The sequence below is a fragment of the Calidris pugnax genome, unplaced genomic scaffold (genome assembly GCF_001431845.1).
Source record: "Calidris pugnax isolate Ruff unplaced genomic scaffold, ASM143184v1 scaffold50, whole genome shotgun sequence".
NCBI classification, from domain to species: domain Eukaryota; kingdom Metazoa; phylum Chordata; class Aves; order Charadriiformes; family Scolopacidae; genus Calidris; species Calidris pugnax.
In genome coordinates, this window is record NW_015090780.1 from 1,731,439 (window position 1) to 1,747,195 (window position 15,757).

General features: G+C 45.9%; 1 long non-coding RNA gene across 1 annotated transcript; it reads right to left on the bottom strand.

The window, feature by feature from the left end:
* Window positions 1–794: 794 nt before the first annotated feature.
* LOC106896099 lies at window positions 795–14,409 on the bottom strand. The gene is made up of 4 exons (XR_001413572.1): window positions 14,345–14,409; window positions 6,821–7,147; window positions 3,782–3,921; window positions 795–1,657 (listed from the first exon to the last, which is right to left on the bottom strand). It is a non-coding gene; the product is annotated as an uncharacterized LOC106896099 (long non-coding RNA).
* Window positions 14,410–15,757: the final 1,348 nt, after the last annotated feature.

Below are 15,757 nucleotides of genomic sequence, written 5' to 3' on the forward strand. Positions count from 1 at the left end.
GCATCCACAACTTCCCTGGGCAACCTGTTCCAGTGTCTCACCACCCTCAGAGTAAAAAATTTCTTCCTGAGATCTAATCTGAATCTTTTTTCTTCCAATTTAAAACCGCTTCCCCTTGTCCTATCATTACCCTTCCTGGCAAAGAGTCCCTCCCCAGCTCTTCTATAGGCACCCTTCCGGTATTGATAGGCTGCTATAAGGTCTTCATCAGGGAAAGTCTTCTACAGACTTGCCCTCAAACTCTAAGCACTGTCAGAGAGATGGCTGAAGAGTTGTTATGAAGTACATCAGAAAGAAGTTGGAAGGGGTGACAATAAGGACAAAACTGAGGTGGTTGGACTCTTCTGGTTACTTCTGGCTGAAATCATGGCAGGCAGAGGAGATCTGGACAACGGTGGCCTTTTCCTTGGTCACAAGATGGACTGTGGGAAAAATTGGACCAAATCCAGTCTGTTCCAACTTATGTGATAGTTCAAAAGCATCTCTGAGTTTTTAAAATGTAGGAGTGGGAAGGCACTTTGGAGATGTTCCACCTGTAAAAACGAGGCTGGTTTGGTCTGGGCTCTGCACAGAAGTCCACAGGCAGGCAGAAAAGCTCCTGCTGGTACGATGGAGAATGAGTGGAAATTCACTGCTCTCCTGCTGCAGGGGGAAGGTGATGTAGATGATTAGAGATGGGTGATTTGAGGAGAAGGTTTGTGAAGTCGAGGTCAAGTGTCTATAATGAAAAGAACACACTTTGCACAAGAGGGGAAGGTAAAGATATTCTTGGTTGCACAATCTAGCCGGAGAACTATATTCTCTGATTTTTATTCTACTTGCATGAAAAGCATCTCTCCATCACTTCCTCATCTCTAAATTGTTTGGTAGACATGATTCATTAGAAATCTGTTCTGTTGAATAGCAAAGTAATGAATCTTTGTGCTTTCCATTTCCTCCATCTGAACTGGAAAGTGTTTTTCTCACACAATCTCAGTCTTGAGCAGTAATAACAAAACCACAATGTCTGTTGCAGTTCTTTATTTGCAGGTTGGATTCCTCTGTGGACACATCTAAACACAAGCAGACGTGACCTGCTGGCTAGAAGACAGCAGACAAAGAAAATGATGGTTATGACTGTGAACAAACAGCATTCAGGTATTTCTGTTTTAATGGAGCAAGGCCCAGGACTCATTGTGAGGAAAAACTGCTCATGGCTTTGAGGTTTCTCACTTACGTGCGAAGCTGAGAACAACTTCTATATGCTGAACAGTTTTTGTATGCAATTTTTGGCTTAACGCCATACAATCTCTATTTCTAATTGATCAGGTGGTACTGAAATGGGTAAAGCTTTAATTACGGTTTGATTTATGTGCATGCAATTCCAGAGCAAGCAGAATTTTGCAGAATTTATATTAGGAAGAGATCCTGGGCCAGTTCATGTGACCAACCTGCCTGTTCCTCTGGCTCTGAAGGCCCATCTCCTGCAGCTGAAGCTGTTGCACAGGTTGGGAAAGAATTTATTTAACTCAGTACCTGAAACATCTGGCTACTCCTGGTCCTCTGTCCCAATCCATCATCTGTCTTCAACTATTCCAAAGAGTTCCTCAAAATTTCAGCATCTTCTAATTAATTTTCCAATTCTTTCATCTTCTAGTATTGCCTTTATGTGATTCCTCTGTAAACACAACAACAATGTGAGATGATGGTGTAAAGGACAACAGGGTGCTGTGCAATGAGGAAATGTTGGCTTAGATGCTACTTCCCAAGTTACTCAGTCAGTGGTAGATTCACCTCAGTCCAGGGAAATAAAGACAAAAAGAACGAATGTAGATGCTTTCTCACTTTCCTCTTTCTGTAATGGATGTGGGACAGAGGGAGGTATTATTTGACATCCCTGCACTTTTAAGGTATTTTCATTACAGAAGTAAAAGTGTCACAAATAGGAACCTCACCCTGCCTTAAAATGCTGGGTCCAATGTGGAAGGCACTGTTTCTGAAGGGAAAGGGTTTATTTTTTCCCTCAGTCTTGAATCAACCTCAGCTTTCCCTGCTGTGACTGCTGGAGGAGGAGGGCTTTCTGAAGGGAAAGGGTTTATTTTTCCCTCAGTCTTGAATCAATCTCAGTTTTCCCTGCTGTGACTGCTGGAGGAGGAGGGGAGGGCTGGCAGGTTCACATGTAAGGATTGTTTCCTTCAGGTCACTGAACAACCATCAGCCAGCACTGGGGTTTGGCTGCCACGAGCCCAAACTGAATTTGAAACGGAGGCCCCGTATGAAATCCCTGCAGCCCAGGGTGTCTGGGGGAGGCACCCCTGCCCTGCTGCTTGTAGCAAACCCTCCATCTGCTTCTCCTGCTGGAAAGGGGTGTGAGGAGAGGTCTGAGCCCTGTCAGAGGAGAGACCATCTCACTTTCCGTTTTCCCAGACCTGTGCTGGGCACAAACTTAAAAGTATCCCTAGCACAAATTGACTGAGACATCCTCTTTCTGACACGCTCCCGGGTGAGATGAAGGGAGCCCTTTGCTCCTTCCCCTACCCCCTTTCTCAGTGACATAGATACAGGCCATGCAGCTCTTCCTCTGTTTTGGCGAAGGGAGGGGCAGTTTCCTGTTTTTCTACAGAAATTAGAGTGATCCAGGATGCCTTTGTGCTGCTGCTGGTCCTGATGCGCAAACGGGCTAATGGTGTACGTGGGCTCTGTGGCTTTTTTTTACTGCAGCTTTTCTGCTACCACCAAACCTTCGACCCTCCCTGCACCATGGCTCAAGCCACGGGGTTGGGATGTATGGAGGGACACCCCTCTGACTGGCATGGGAGGCTCTCAAATATCCCTAACAAGCTTTTCGTGCAAAAACAGGGTCTGCTTTTCCAGTAGCCCATTCCAGGGTGCTCACAGATTCCCAGCAACTCCATCCTGCTCCAGCCAGGGGAACTGCCCCAGCCAAGGCCAGGGCTGTATCTGGCATTAACATCCCAGGAATCTGCTCCAGGCTGGCAGGAATAAAGTGGAGAGACATGTTTAGAGCTGCTGGGGGCAGGGGGCAGGTGGGGAACAGACACAGCCCAGCGGAATAGTCTCACGGTCTAGCTGTTGCTGTCAAGGATTTGGTCTTGAATAAGGAGAAATGGAAAGCAAACAGCAAATTGGCTTTGCTCAGTGCTTTGGCCGCAGTTAATAAGGAGGGAACTGGGCAAAGGTAATGTATAATTAAGTTGGCTGATAGCAGAGTTCTGTCCAGAGCTGGAATGTGTTGTATGCTGTCATGCTATAATTAGCAACATTTTGTTATAGTGCTTTTTCTCTGCTTGAAGGATCTCAAAAAGCTTCCCAAAATCCACATGGCTGAAGTTGCCAGCTCCCCTCGAGGAGAGAGGCGCCACGTCTGCGATGCCCCAATCCTGCAGGGTGGGACAGCAAGGGGCTGGCAGGGGGAGGGAGGAGGAGGAGGCTTTTCCTCCAAAGACACCCAGCTGGGAGACACGGGGTCCCTCTGCCCGGGGTGACCAGTGAAATGGGTGATTTTGCCTGTGAGAAAGCTGGAACAGGGAGAGGTGAAGTGGTTTTCTAAGGTCACCAAGTGAGTCATGGGTAAAGCCAGGAATAGAAGCCAGCAGTCAGGCTCCCAGCTGCTGTACCTATGGTTATTTCTATTTATGCTCTTCACTTCTCTTGCCCATGGTTTACTGAGTGCATTCCAAGAGTAACTTGCCTGCCAAACTTCCTCCCCTTTAAAACCAGAAATGGACAGATAAGATAGTAGAAGAAATCAGTTTAACTGCTGGTATGTGCACAAACATACCTGAACCCTGTCCAAGTTATCAGCCGACTTTTTTTTTTTTTTTTTTTTTTAATGCTCTTTTGGGGCAGGAGAAACTCCTCCAGTCTCAAAGCGCCTCTGGCAGTTTGCTGGCAGGATATCAGATGATTTATTTCCTTCGCCTGTGGTCAAAAGAAGAAAAAATTAGAAAAGCAAAAAATAAAGACACGTTAGACATAGCAAAACCCGGTCAAGTGACTCCAATATAAATCCCACGAAGGCAATGGGAGAATTGGGGCCCTGGGAATTAGAAGTTTAGACTGCAAACCAAAATAAAACTGAAACCCCAAATAAAAGCTGCATTCTCCCCCAGTAAATTTTCTCAGAATGCCTTAGCTACCTCTCAGTGAAAGCCTTGAAAGTTTCTTCCATCAACTTCAGCTGTAAATCAGATTGGGCCTAAGGCCAGAGTACCTGGAAAGCCCTAAACCAGAGGGTAGGGGTTTGGCTCCTCATTATTCTTGGGTTGAGCAGAATTTAACTGCTGTGTTAACTGGTGTTCAAAGGCAGGCGTTAAAAGGTTAATGCAGGTAGCAAGACTGACTGGAATCAGTGTTACATCAAACGGAAGCATAGTAGTGACACGAGCAACCAAAAATGCTATGCTGTATCTGCCTTTGTACCTCTCCATCCCACCCCATCACTTCTTCACACTACTGGGTGCTCTCTGCCTGCTTCTCCTTTGTCCTCTATTTTCTTCTTTTTAGGTTTCACCCTTTATTTTTCTACTCGCAATGTTTTTATTGCAGCTCTTCCCTTCATTCCCTGACTGGAGAGGTGATCAAGGCATGCAGAAGCTACCGCTGCTGGTGTGAGTCCCCTGGAAGAGCAGAGGTGCCTGGGTCACTACTACACTGCCAGCTGAGCCTCAGGATGCAGCCATGAGCTTTTCTCCCAGTGATCTCCACCATGGAAACAGGGAGCTGCCTCATCTTTGACCAGGAGGGATTCAGCAATGTGTGGTTTTCTGTGTTTCCTCCGTTCTCTGCTTCGCTGGATTCTTCCCAACCTTCTCTGGGATCTTCGCAGAGGGATCAGACTGGAATAACGTTGGTTTGGTTCCCAGATATCTGGTATATACCCATTTCTATGAGCTGACTTTCAAAAAAAGTGTCCCAGGCGTAGAAGCTGACCTCTCCTCTCTGCCCTCGTGGTGATTCCCTGATGTTGGAGCTGATGAGTAGTGTACAACCCAGCTCTCCCTCCTCCTGCCCATCCTGGCTCTGCACTCTGGAGTTCCAGGTCCTTTCACGGAAATTACCATTTACTTGAAGAACTAAAATAAACAAAACCAAATAAATCTCCTAACAAAATAAGATCAATAAAAACATAGCCAAGTGCTTTGTTTTGCTTAGAAGATGCATCTTTGTGCATATCCACTTGTGTGTTGCCAAGTTTTGGAAATCAGCAAAGACTGACATTGTTTACTGCAAATTAAAGACCCTCTGGAGACGCTCTGTCTTGCTTTCCAGTATAGCCTCGGGCTGGGGGAGGGAGGCAGTTGGACAGTAGCATAGAAGAAACCCTGTTCCAGTGTTGCTAACTATAGCATTAATTTCAGAGTCATAAATAACTTCAGTACCATGGTTACAGCACTAGCCAAGTATGATATCATTTAGTTTGGGATTAGGGAAAAATATCTTCCTTGAGGCTGTGGGTTCTAAAATAAGCAACTTTTCCAGAATGGGTTTTCTCCCAAAGACTACACAGAGAAACTCCAGCCTGGAGCTGTAAATTGGAAGGATTACTTTGCTAAAACTGACTGGATGAGAAGTGTCAGCAGGTAAAACAGCTCAGAGGATAGATTCTTCTAAGTTCCTCAGTGAATGACAGCCTGGCACTGTGTTGGTTTTCTTAGAAAACAGCACCTTCTGTGAATGAGAACAAGCATAGTCTTTTCCAGCCTGAGCTGCGTATTATGGAGAAATTCAGAGGGTAGGATCTTTCAGAAATCAGACGCCACTAATGACCATTAGAAAGATGGATGGAGAGGTCGGTGCTGACAGTTCCCATGGCTGCATGGGCAACAGTATAGTAACCACGCAGGCAAATGACAGCCAGTGTCCATCCATTGGGCCAGTCGAACAAACAACTCTGATACAAAATCTACACACAATTATATGCACATACAACTCTGCAGAACCTTGGGAGCAACAGTGAAAGGCTGATCCTGACTGTTACGTACAGCACAGCGCTATCATGGACTACAACAAAAAACTCCAATGGGACAAGAGGCATACAGTACAGCACTATAATACAACAAAAAACTCCAATGGGACAAGAGGCTCATGTTTGGAGGCATCACCAGAGAAAATTTTATGGAGAAACAAACACTTGAAACACTGCAAAAATGGTCACGGGTTGGTGCTACAGGAAATCTGGCTCTAGGGCTCCTAGATACAAAATGCTAGACCACACAACCCAAAGCACTGATCCCATTCAAAATTGTTCAAAAAGTTATGACATGAAGTCTGTATTGGTAGGCTTTATGCCAGATTAGATATTGTCTTTCTTCCTGCTCCCGGCATAAAGCCAGCATAAATGCCGTATTATGTGCTCTGGCTAATTCAACAGAAACCTAATTGTGTGCCCAGGCATGATCTGGATTGAATTTGTCCTGCTAAATGATCCAGTAGGGCTCAAACCTGGTATAAAGGGCCATAGAATTGTGGTACAAACTTTCATTTCAGATTTCATGTCTTCTCTAATGCAAGGCAAGGGAATTTTGCCACATGCAAACATCTATGATAATTGTTGAAACGCCTTCCCTCAACTTAATCCATTTCACAGCACAGATTAGAGGGTGCCCCCCGTGAAAAGCAGTGGAGAAACTTAAACACGTGGAGGAAAAAGAAATGTATTTTTTTATTTCCGCTCTTCCTGGTTCTAATCATAGAGAGAACATCTGAAAAGTGGCATTTTGGGATAGGCTGAACAAGTCTGATGAGCCGTGTTCATTAGCCATGCCCCTCACTGCTACAGCCTGGTCCCTGCTGAGAGATCCTCTGGTGGTGAACTTACCCCTGCCTCCTGACAGCAGAGTCGCAGCTTCCGAGGTGACTGTGGGCTTCTGTAGCTCGGAGCAGCCTCAAGATCCTGGCCTCCCTCTTTTCTCTTTGTCTACGCTTGGCTTGGCTTCTCTGAAGTAAACTGTTATCCATCACGAAGACGTGGGAGGCCAGCATGGTTTTCATATTCTCAGCATGGGCTCAGCAAATAGCAGATACCTGGCCCTCTCTCGGGCTGTGTTAAACGGAGGGATGCTTTTGGTTTGGGAACAGTCCTCTGTGCGTGTGAATCTCTCTCTCTTGAAGCCATCTTTATTTCAGCTGAGAATTGCAAAGCAACCTAAAAGGTTAAAAAAGGAGAAAGAAGACAGGAGAAATACATTTGTATATGAAGACAGAGGTTTCTTGAGTTACCTGGTATAATTTACAGGAAAAATTATAAAGGTCATCTCGCCAAGTGGCTAGAAAAGATCTCACTGACATTAGTAGTAATTTATGGTACTAGTATTTTCTTTATTATGGCCAGTAAATGAAAGTATTGCTTTCAGGCTTAGAACATACACAGCTAGCTGGCCTGTCCTTTAGCTCTAGCAAGCTCAAATCTTTCTGATTTCTCATACTATGCCTGTTTTCTCCAAATTGATTGCAGGACATCTGTTCACTGTGTAATAATACAGGACCCTGACCTAATACTGGGATTTCTACCACTGCAAAGGGCACCGCGACCCAGTCTTATTTTATCGAGGTTATTCAGAGCTTCACTGCTTTGTTCAAATCCTCTGCTGCCAGGGAAAAGAGTCAGGTCTGGTCCACTCGAGAGCTTTTGCAGGTAGTTGAGCTGCAATATGCCAAGCAGCCTGGTCTGTATTTGGGATGGGGCCTGGATAGTCCGAGGAGCCCTCTCTCCTGTCAGAAGAAACCATCTGCCAGAGCTGTGCGTGCATCTCTGCTTGGAAGCTACTGGAAGCTGTTCTCAAGTGTAGTTTAGAAATATGCAGACAATTACATATCACTGCTGTTGCACTATTACTGCCAACTGCGGGGTCAGGTTGTCCCCTTTGTTTTCCAGTAATTACTATTTTTAGTTCAGGTTTCATTCGAGTGTAATGTTTTTAGATGAGCCCAAAGGTCCTCTGGCTGTGCTCTGCACAGCTTCAGAGCAGACAGATGGGGCATTACAGACACAGTGTACTCAGTCCCTGCCACTTCAGGAGATTCAAAGTCCAATTCATTTGAGTAAAGAACCGTGTTTTCAAGGTCTGAGAAAAGCCGTCTCTGGGTGGAAGCAGAACACCTGCAGCAGAAACACAACTTAACAGGGGATAATTGCACCAATAATATCACCTGCACAGTTAAAACAGGCAGATTGCAAATGTTCAGGGATCGCAGGGAAAATCTGCCACGGCTTGTGTTTTGTTTCAGTAGCTGGGGCCATGTCAGCTTGTCAAGAGCATCTTGAGAGATTCATGGCCCTCCTCAATCCCAAGGCAATCTGTGACCTAAACCAACCCAAAATCTAGGAAAGGAACCAGGTGGCCAGTCACTGGCTGGAGTAAATCAGCCCAGCTCCAGTGAGGAGCTGGAGCAGCCCCAGTTCACATCAGCGTGGAAGCTGGGCCAGGCAGCATTCCTGGAACTGCAGTTCAATCTCAGTCCAAACGCCGAGGTCACCAGTGGCCACCCCAGCTGCGGCGTGAGCCGAGGGCATGAGTCAAAGCCACAAAAGGCTGCCACGACCTTGCCAAGTATAAAAAGAGCAAATATGCTAAACACCGCCTTGCGTGCGCTCATTGCTTCTGGCTGAAAGCGATGGAGAAGGTACAAGCCACTGGACATCAAATCATTGGGCAATCAAGAAATCCTAATACATCTGTTGTTCAAAAAGCACCATATACATTCTAACCTTCCACATACATTGACCAGCTGATCCTTGTAAGAGGCCTGGGAAGATCCCGAGAGGAACAATCCTAATTTTACTGGGGCCACAAAGAGTAATTAGCTGACTAAAGTTTGCAAACATTGGCATCCATATTAAAAGTGGGACTTGGTGAGTTCTTACACTCCTCACTTGCTGCTGCTGTAATATGGGAAGCACTGTCCAGAATCCCAACGTTGAGAAACCACAGCTCTTGAATAAAGGCCGGCCACACAAAACACAGGGGTCTCACGTTTAAGATGTCATCACAACAGAGAAGCCCAGCCAGGCAGGGGCAGGTCAACAATTTCCGAAAACAGTCTGTGTAAAACAGAAACTACTGTTGAATTTAGGTTGTTGCCACCGAAACGGGTTTCTTGGAGTCATACCAGTATTGTAGAATAAAACCTGAAGACTAGCTCCTGGTTTCAGCCCTAGGTGTAAAACCTAGCTGACTGCAGATCAACACAAGGCAGCTAATGGCTGCAGGTGAAAATTAGACTAAAGGTGGATTAAACACAGATATTATGGCTGAAATGTGGCAAAATAACTTCCGGAGCTGAAAGACCTGCAGAGGAGTCCAAACCCATGGACGAATGATAAGAGCCAAGATGATTGTTTTTCACCAAGCCGTGTGAACCAAACCTGCCAAGTTTCACACGAAGGGCAGCCCGAGGCTTACTGGTTTAGTTCTCAGAAACTGGAATTTGTGCATAAATATGTGACAGCCTGTGGTAACCAGAAACTATTCTTATCACAGGAAATGCTGTTGGTCAGGAGCAACAAATGTGTTTGGTGCACACAGGGGTAACAAGCCTTCGGCTTTGCCTATGCTACACACATCCTCGGGCTTATTTAATTGACAAGGTTCTTAATAACAAAAGAGATGGAGTAAATTGGTTTGACTCTAAGCAGACAAGCCAACAAGGCACGGAGAGTGACATGTTCAGAGCAGAGGGATATGGTGGAGTCTCAGCAGTCTGCCTTTGCCTCCACTGGCTTCTCCTTAGATTGATTTGTACTCAGATGAACATGCCTAGCAGGAAGGTAAATTGATTTAATTTACATATTAATACAAAAGAAGAACGTTTAGGGTGTTTGGAAGGTTTATAACACACAATAGAAGGTGGGTGGCAGTTTTAGTGAGACTAAAAGAATCTAATTGAGTGTAAAGGAGGTTAAATTTCTGCCAAAGCTCAGTTTCAGGAGCTGCCAGAAGATGCCAACTTCCCTTAATTTAGGATCCATCAAAGTAGTGTTGGAGTTTGGACTCAAGCATTGAGTAAGCAGCTTTACGTGCCTGTGGGAGGGAGCGATACCCTAACAATAGTAGGAATGGTGCACGGTGCGTGCAAATTACTCTGCTCTTCGCAGTGGATTTTGGATGAGGATGGAAAGGAAATTAATTTTGTTTTGAAATAAAGCCCAAGATGCTTGTAGTTATTAAGATCAGTAAGTGATTTTAGTGAAAAATTAGCTCTTGTGTATGCAGTAAAAACTTTGCTGTGCTGTACCGCAGAAAATGTATTTTCTAACAGAAATAGTGAATTTTGGGGTTTCTATGTTAACAATAATGGTACTAAAAAAAACAACAAAGCAACAAAACAAACCAACAAAAAGCCAGGAAAAGGATTTTGACTGTAGAGAGAAATACTCTGAATTCCAGAGAAAGAAAAAACAGAAGGAAAAAAAAAGAAAAAAACAACCAAAGGAAAAAGAAAACCTGTTAGAAAAAAATTGCCTTAAAGAGGGGTTTTGTAAGTGAATTTAAAATAAAAGCTGCTAAAGACAGAAAATGGCTTTCTATAAATGAGGAATCCTTTCATTTTTACTGCTCTTACAAAACAATGCAGGAAATCACACAGGATGCTGCTGACAAGAAGGAGGAAGTGGTTTCAAGGATGACATTGGACTCTGCGAGCGGGATGCCAGACGTATCGAAGGGAACCTCTTTCTCCCGGTTTTAATGCCCCATGAACCCGTTCTGTTTCCTCTGCTGCAGGAGGAGCAGCATCACAGGCTGCCACGAAGGACCTGGGGGAGTCTGTTTGAAGCCTCTGGTGGTCATGACTAGATGGGGCCAAACTGTAATCTCTTGCTTCAGGGTGGTGGTGTTACAAAACCCGTTCAGGAACTGAAACTTTTGAAGTCTTACCGAGCTGTTGGGTGAAGGCCTCCACCTACAGGGACTCCTGTTTGCCCCACAAAACATCACGGGGGGAGGAGGTGAGGCATGAGAAGCCCTTATTACAGAAACAGGGCAAAGCACCTGAATTTCTGCAGAACTCAAGGCTGCCTTTGCCATTTTGAAGCGGTTACGGTAAACAAGATAATCCATGTTTATTGAGGCCCTTGGTGGTGTGTTGTTTTCCTTCTCGCTCTTGATGTGGTGGGGAGGTTCAAAGGCACCAGCACACCACCTCTTCACCTCCAGAGGAGCTGCAGGAGGCGGTTTCTAAGAAGGCTGCATGTGCACAGCCGTGCGTGATCGGCGTGATAGCGACGGACCGCGAATGCAAACAGTTTCAGTTCTACCTAACCATTCGCTGGAGTTTTGAATACACTTAAAAATAACTGCACGCACGAACAAGGCGTATGGATGCACCTACAGAACTTGTGTACACATTTGTGTGTGTGTATATACACATATATATATATTTAGCATACTTTCAGTGAAGGTGCCTGTGTATTTCTGCATGGAGTCTATGTCCGTGCTTCTTTTACTGTATAGGAAATTAGATTATTTTCAGCTAATCTATAGCTTTTAAGGAGTTAAGTTAGGTCGATGGTTGGACTAGATGATCTTAAAGGTCCCTTCCAACCTAGACAATTCTCTAAGTTCAGTAGCTACACAAAGCCAAAAAAATCTTGAACTTCTATCAGTGCCCTTAAACAAATCCAAACTCAGAGTAAAATAGTTATTCATAAGGCTCCCTCATAAACGGTTGATTAAAATGTTCTATTGCTGAGCCTGTAACAAAACGCAGGCTTTCACCTCTGTGCTATTTGTTCCTCACAAACAGAAATTCAGGAGACTGACTCCACAGGAGTTAATTTAATCAGAGCCAGTGCAGATCTAGCAGCCTGTTCGTGTGTCTTAACTCTCCAAACAGAGCAATGCATCAGTGTTGTCAACTCCTGCTACAAAACTGACTGACATTTTCCTGCCAAGCAGCACCTCAGCATCAGAGGGATGAGTCTCAGAGGGGAAAATCCCTGCTCAGCTGTGTGGCTCAAAAGATCCCTTGCTTCAGCAGCATCTGCCCTACCTGTCCCCATGCACGTGAAACGTGCTGTGAGCCTCTGTCTTCCATGCAAAACATGGCTTTATGTCCTGACTTCTGCAGTGAAGCAGGAAACAGCTTTTTCATCACTAAGAAAATATTACAGACAGGACAAATAGGAATAAATATAGTCACGTTTTAAATGTGCAGTTTATAAAATGCAACTCGGTTTCAAATCTGCTGAAAAAAAATTTACCTTTGCCTAATAAGCAAGGTCCACCTGCAGTTTGTTTTTTTTAGTTTCAAGGTTTCTCTTTGCTGATGGAAGTGGCCTTCATGTGGGTTAAAGCTGTGTAAATGGTTTCACGTTGAGGTTTAGCGCTTATGCAGTTTATCAAGAGGAGGTCAGCCCCTGGTATTCATGTGGTCCAAGGTAAAACAACATTGGTTTTCAGCACGGTAGAAATGAGATAAATGAGGTCCTTGTTCTACACCACTCTAAAAGTTATCAAAGAGCTTTAGAGCAGGAAGACCTGGGGCAAAGTTATTCCCTTAGATGCCTTTCCTGGGCTAGATCTATTCCCTGGGCAGAAGAGCAGAGAGCAAGGCTTACTTCTGCACTCCCAGATGGAAAACACTTTTGCAAATGAAGGAAAGGTGGATTTATCCCCAAACGCTGCATCACATTTCCTAGGGCAGTGCAAAATACCTCCCAAGACAGTCTGGATTGCTGCTGCTTCAGCGTGGATGTGGCCACACAAGCTCAATCTGAGCAGTGTGAGCATCGTGGCTGCCTTGGCTCCCACAGCTGGCTTTCTAGCCCAGGAAGTCTTGGGGTGAAAACTTCTTGGGGGCACCCTGTGAGGCCCTGGGTATTGTCTGGGTGGGTGGAGGCCTCGTGGCCTCACAATCTGGCCCCGCACGAGGCCTGATTTTTCAGAGGAGCTCAGCTGCCATCTGCACGCTCGCTTTAGCAGCCACGCTTTGGAAACAGCGTCCATCTTCAGAGATTGAACTGTCGAAAATCTGGTCAGTTGTGTAACAAAAGGAGCTGCCACACACTAATTCATAGTCATTTGATCTCTAAGAAAAGCCACTTAGCAGATCTGGACAAGGGCTGACGCTGATAAGGAAAGAACTCATTAAATTGATAGAATTAGAGATTCTCCCCGGTCTGTCATTTGCCACCTGCCACTCACCCTGTTGTCTCTGCAACTCAGAACGGTAGGTTTTGGGAGCAGAGATTGTGTCTTCCTACATCTTCTTCTTAAGGTTCTTTTAACACTACGTAATTACCAATAATACAAAGGGAATAAGGTATGAGACGAGAACTGCAGATATCCAGTTTTTGTGATGTTGCTCTTGACAGCAAAAAGCCCCTTCTATTTTGAGAATCCTTTATAGGAAGTACATCTCCTAAATAAAACATGATACGACTCAAAAAAACCAAAACCCCAACCAAAAACCCAGCAAACAAAGCAAAGCTCTCTAGAAAGCCTCTGTAACTAACACATTGCTGGAGCCAACCACAGGCAACTGTTGACTCAGACGATGCTCACTCTTCTTGAGAACAACCCCAAGAGCAGGCATTTGGTTTCAACCACCACAAGTCCAGTTTCTCATGGACACTGGAGAAACAGGCCTGAAATACAGATACATTTTTAAAATTATCTTTTTTCCACAGCAGGGCACGGGAGAAATCACAGATTGAGCAACACAGCCTGGTTCGAAATCGTTGGGGAATTACCTTTTGAATCCTGACACCCCCATGGTTCAGTGTCCTGTGAAAGAGCATCACAGAGACATCTCCCTGCTGCCAGCGTTGGGCTGAAACACTGCAAAACTGTCGCCCAGCATTATGCAGACAATACATTTATGTAAAAACAGACCAAAAGGAAGCTCCTTTTTGGGGACGGGACCTGTTGCCCTGTTAGGAACGTATCTGGACACCCCTCCTCACCACACCTACGCACTCTAGGGTGGCAGCTCTTGCTGAGACCCGTGTCAGCCAACGTGGTGTGGCCTGTTGTGGCTTCACACACCCTGCCTTCCCCACACACAGATTTGGGGTTTCCTTTGAGGTCTAAACACTGCAGCAGCCCTAGCACCTTCCTGGCTAGTGCACCACGGTGCTCAGCAGCACGGGGCCCAGCAGCCTCTAGACACAAAACGATTATTTTCTGTCAGGGTTTTCCCTCCTCTCCCCTTTTCACTCCCTCCTCCTCATCCCATCGCTTCAGGGCAGTGCAAAGAGGCCTAAGGCCTCGGGGGCGGCAGCCCGGTGGGCCGGACCGGCTCTAGCGCCCCTCACCGTGGCCTCTGTCCCGCCGGCCGGTCCCCTAAGGCCGTTTCGGGGTGTCGGTGTCCCCCCACCATCGTCCCCGACGGCCGCTCTTACCCGTCCCCCTTCCCGCCTGCGCCACCGACCGCGGCCCGCGCCCGCCGCCTGTGTACGGCCGTTGCCATGGCTACGGCGCTGCCGGGCAACGCGGTCACGTGACAGCCGGAGGGAGCGTGACGCCGCCGGGCCGAGGGGGCGTGGCCGAGGGGGCGTGGTCACACGAAAGGGGCGTGGCTGAGTGTCAGGGGGCGTGGCCCGGCGTTGCTAAGGGGGCGGTTGCTAAGGGGCACGGGGGGAAATGGCGGCGGGTGGCGCGGCAAGGCCTGGACTGGGCTCACCTGGCCCTCCATGGCACCTGCTCCACCGGCCTACTGCAAAACCCTTCCAGACTTGTCCCTTGAGCTCCCCTGGAGCCTTTATCATCATCCTGATAATAATAATGAACGTTTTGGGTGTGGGCATGGCAGGCTGGCCCTCAGTGCTGTGCAGGCCTCAGCGCGGTGGCCCTGCTCTTGTCAGGCCTAACTTGGCACTTCGCGGCTATATATGCAATATGGCAATATGAAATATTATTTCATAATTAACATTATTTTCATGGGTGAACTCATTTGAATTTTTCTCGTCTATCACTCTCTCCGCTGCCTTCTCATTGCCAGCAGAGATACCAGCCACTTTGTATGATTGAATTTACTGCATACTGGAATTTTTTAGGCTTCCACCAGCAGCTCCCGCTTGCAGGCCTGGGCTGGATTTATTATTTTTGACTCTCTGCTCCATGTCCCAGCTGTGGGATACCTTTGTTTAGAGGCTCTGGAGCAGGGCGTCTCTGTCAGGCAGCCTTTGTGCCCCTTTAGGCATCTTGTTTTTCTGTTGCATGTAATAGTTGGAAGCAAATGGCTTGTCTAGGACAAGAATTAAGTTTTTTTAATGTTAGTTAAGTGTTCTTGTGTATTAGGAAAAGGCATACAGTGAAATCTCAGTAAACGGGTACTGAAGCACACTGCTTCATATGCCTGGGTTTTTTTAATTTATTATGAAGACAAATACTTTCAGGAACTCCATTTTGATTTCCCGGCTTCTTTCATTTCTTTTGGCTCAGCATCGTCAGCCAAATGGGTATAATAAAACCATGGAAGAAAGCAAATGTACAACAACCCGTTTTACCTGAGCAGATGTAAAATTGCACTCATTAAAGAAACACATTTAGGCATAAAATGCAGCTCGAAAAAACTCTTTTAAGAGCTTCCACTAGGGAAAAAAGATTGCTTTGACCTTCAGAGATTGACGCAATGTGCAATGTTTATTAATAGTTTTAGCAAGAAAGTATCTATATGGGGGGGTGTCTTGCCTTTTATTTGGCTGATTTTAAGAGTGCCCTTGCCATTTCCTAACTTCCCTGCTGAATAGGGTTGATGACTCCCCTACTTTTAGGTTAATGACTTGGCCACTGGCTTCTACTCACGTCCATCA